The sequence below is a fragment of the Triticum dicoccoides genome, chromosome 1B (genome assembly GCF_002162155.2).
Source record: "Triticum dicoccoides isolate Atlit2015 ecotype Zavitan chromosome 1B, WEW_v2.0, whole genome shotgun sequence".
Taxonomy (NCBI): domain Eukaryota; kingdom Viridiplantae; phylum Streptophyta; class Magnoliopsida; order Poales; family Poaceae; genus Triticum; species Triticum dicoccoides.
In genome coordinates, this window is record NC_041381.1 from 659,591,294 (window position 1) to 659,595,470 (window position 4,177).

The 4,177-nt window shown below is 46.7% G+C and overlaps 1 pseudogene; it reads left to right on the forward strand.

The window, feature by feature from the left end:
- The window catches only part of LOC119349464, a 4,476-nt pseudogene extending 3,996 nt beyond the window's left edge, over nt 1–480 (forward strand).
- The last annotated feature ends 3,697 nt before the right edge of the window (nt 481–4,177 follow it).

Consider the following 4,177-nt stretch of genomic DNA (forward strand, 5'->3'; position numbering starts at 1 on the left):
CGGTAGCCAAGCTTGATAATCTTTGTGTTGTTTTGCAGCGCCCCGGCCTGCGAGCAATGGCGGAGGAGGACGCCCTGAGCTCCAAGAGGCACGACTCAGACGATGACGCGGCGGGAGAAAAAAACCATTTCGGTGTCGCCGATGTAGAGGAGTGTGGTAGCCGGAGGAAGAGGGGTTGATGGCAGCAGTAGATTCATGGGCATTCAATGAGTGTCAGTCGAAACAAAAAAAAACAAAAAAGAACTCTAGCTAGCGTTCGGCTCTTTTCCTTTTCTTAAAACTTTCGTTCGTTCGTGTCGTCGATGACAGACGGTTCGTTGTTCTACAAATGGTTGGTCCAAGCCCGCCGCCGCTGTTTCCGCACCTCCGTGGTGGGGGCCGGGGTGGCGGCGGGCTGTGCGTAGTACCAGACTTGGGTCCAGACTTGCATAACCTGGGGAAGAGCTTGGAAGAGGAAACAAACCTTTTCGCTCCGTTTCATCGTTGTTGTTCCGTTTGCATCGTTTTGCTTCTTCTTGGTTGAATTTTGCACTGCCGGTTTTGTGCTTTGTGGGCGCTGTCTCCTGCCGATAGCCGCCATGGATTTCTGTTTTGCAGGGACTGTTTGCCTCACTTGGGCAAGCGAGATTCTCACGTGGATGGATGAGATATGATGATGGGATATGAGCGCTGCTGGAGGCAAAATTGTGCTAACTTGGCGATGAGCTTTGCCACAATGCCACACCTGCAGCTACATGATTGAAATCAGGGTACGCTCTTTGCCACACCGTGGCTCTAAGATTTACTGCTAGTGCTTAGTAGAGCAGCCTCCATTTCGATTAGTTTGAGCCGGAGCGAGCCTCTCATTCCTTTTCCGTGCATGCGATAGCAGTGCAAGTCGGAGAGACGGGCCCTTCTCTAAAATATGCTCAATTTTTCGTGGCGTTCTATTAGGGCATATTTGGCACTTTGGTTAGAGAACAAGTAGAGTGCAATGGATTTAGTGTGTTGGTATTTAACGCCTGAAATTGATTTGGGCGCCACTCGATTCCTACAAAAAAGAGGAAGGCGAGGCACCTAGCTAGGCGGCGACACCCACCAATGAGGCCATGCCAAGTACAGTGCCGGAGACAAGGGACAACAATGGCGAAGGGCTCTGCCAAGAGCAGCTGCCTCACTAGGGCGGTGGCAAATACAACATCGACAAACAAAGGAGCAGTGAGTGAGAAATCAGGATGGTGAGTAGCGACTATAGCCAGCAGCAGCGAGGAGTACATGTGTACAGATTGAATCTGGTTGCCTTCCTTTCCCAAAACAAGAGATATATCCATACCCAAAATTTCAGTAATCCAAAGAATTGGTTTATCTGCTTGCTATATATGTCGATATTGGTGACAAATTTTGGCAATAAGTTGTGTACTTGTTAGTTCCTACTAATGCTCATTGTGCAATTTTTTTAACCATTTTTAGGTGTCCATTCTTTAAATTGCTTTGAATGGTAGTAGGTACTTAGACAAGAAACATTGTAATAATGGTAGTTGGTACATACAGAAGCTGCTGAAATTACCGGTCATTGTTGAGATTAAACATGCTGGAAGAGACTATCATACCTTTGTTCGCTGCATGGTGGCTCATTCAAATCAATTGCTTTATCCCCTTGTCTAGTTATTTTTGACTCCTATAAACAAAACAAAAAAACATAAAATACGAGTAACATTTTTTGCAAAGTAAATCAAGTCTATTACACGGAACCGGTGTTGTATTCTTAAGTTGAAGAAGAACAATAGCGTGAAACAAAAAATGTAGGTAGGCAAGACATGTACGTAGAAATATCAACATTCTTACAAAAATTCACAAGAGCAAATGGAGGGACCGTTTAACAAACCCAACATATGTGACAAAATGATATTCTAACCTCAAAGTTACCCACAAAAGAGATCCCAATTCGAGAACAAATACTAGGCCGTAGTGAGCATTATCTATTGCATAAAAGATAATCGGACATTATCCTTATTCATTATGAACCAACCTCCCAAATGATATGGTTGTGGCCGACGAGAGGTCGCCGAGGAGGCAACCGAGATCCTCCCTGCCGGTAGATCTAGGCGTCGTTGTCCACTAGGCCAAGATCCGAAGTGTCCATCCCGCGCACAGTCACAAAAGAGATCCCAATGCGAACAAATACTAGGTGGTAGTGAGCATTATCTATTGCACAAAAGGTAATCAGACATTATCCTTATTCTTTATGAACCAACCTCCCAAATTATATGGTTGTGGCCGATGAGAGGTCGCCGAGGAGGCAACCGAGATCCTCCCTGCTGGTAGATCTGGTCGACATTGCCCACTAGGCCAAGATCCGGAGTGCCCATCCCGCGCACGGCCACAAAGGAGATCCCAATGCGACAACAAATACAAGGTGGTAGTGAGCATTATCTATTGCACAAACGGTGATCGAACATTATACTTATTAATTATGAACCAACCTCCCAAATGATATGGTTGTGGCCGACGAGAAGTCGCCTTGGAGGCAACCGAGATCCTCCCTGCCGGTAGATCTAGTCGTCGTTGTCCACTAGGCCAAGATCCGAAGTGGCCATCCTGCGCATGACCACGAAAGAGATCCAAAGACGAGAACAAATACTAGATGACAGTGAGCATTATCTGTTGCACAAAAGGTAGACATTATCCTTATATATTAAGAACCGACCTCCAAAATGATATGGTTTTTGGCCGACGAGAGGTCGCCGAGGAGGTAACCGAGATCCTCCCTTCCAGTATATCTAGTCGTCGTTGTCCACTGGGCCAAGATCCGAAGTGTCCATCCCGCGCACGACCACAAAAGAGATCCCAATGCGAGAACAAATATTAGGTGGTAGTGTGCATTATCTATTGCAAAAAGGTAATCGGATATTATCCTTATTCATTATGAACCTACCTCCCAAATGATATCGTTGTGGCCGACGAGAGGTCGCCGAGGAGGCAACCGAGATTCTCCCTGCGGTTAGATCTAGGCATCGTTGTCCACTAGCCCAAGATACGAGGTGCCCATCCCGCGCACGGCCACAAAAGAGATCCCAATGCGAGAACAAATACTAGAGGGTAGTAAGCATTATCTATTGCACAAAAGGTAACCGGACATTATCCTTATTCATTATGAACCAATCTCCCAAATGATATGGTTGTGACCGACGAGAGGTCACCGAGGAGGCAACCGAGATCGTCCCTGCCGGTTGATGTAGGCGTCGTTGTACACTAGGCCAAGATCCGAAGTGTCCATCCCGCGCATGACCACAAAAGAGATCCGAATGCGAGAAAAATTCAAGGTGGTAGTGAGCATTATCTATTGCACAAAAGGTAATCGAACATTATCCTTATTCATTATGAACCAACCTCCCAAATGATATGGTTGTGGACGACGAGAGGTCGCCGAGGAGGCAACCGAGATCCTCCCTGCCAGTAGATGTAGGCGTCATTGTCCACTAGGCCAAGATCCGAAGTGTCCATCCTATGCACGACCACAAAAGAGATCCCAATGCGAGAACAAATATTAGGTGGTAGTGTGTATTATCTATTGCAAAAAAGGTAATTGGATATTATCCTTATTCATTATGAACCTACCTCCCAAATGATATGGTTGTGGTCGACGAGAGGTCGCCGAGGAGGCAACCGAGATTCTCCCTGCCGGTAGATCTAGGCATCGTTGTCCACTAGCCCAAGATACAAGGTGTCCATCCCGCGCACGACCACAAAAGAGATCCCAATGCGAGAACAAATACTAGAGGGTAGTAAGCATTATCTATTGCACAAAAGGTAACCGGACATTATCCTTATTCATTATGAACCAATCTCCCAAATGATATGGTTGTGACCGACGAGAGGTTGCCAAGGAGGCAACCGAGATCGTCCCTGCAGGTTGATGTAGGCGTCGTTGTCCACTAGGACAAGATCCGAAGTGTCCATCCCGCGCATGACCACAAAAGAGATTCCAATGCGAGAAAAATTCAAGGTGGTAGTGAGCATTATCTATTGCACAAAAGGTAATCGGACATTATCCTTACTCATTATGAACCAACCTCCCAAATGATATGGTTGTGGACGAGGAGAGGTCGCCGAGGAGGAAACCGAGATCCTCCCTGCCGGTAGATGTAGGCGCCATTGTCCACTAGGCCAAGATCCGAAGTGTCCATCCCGCGCACGA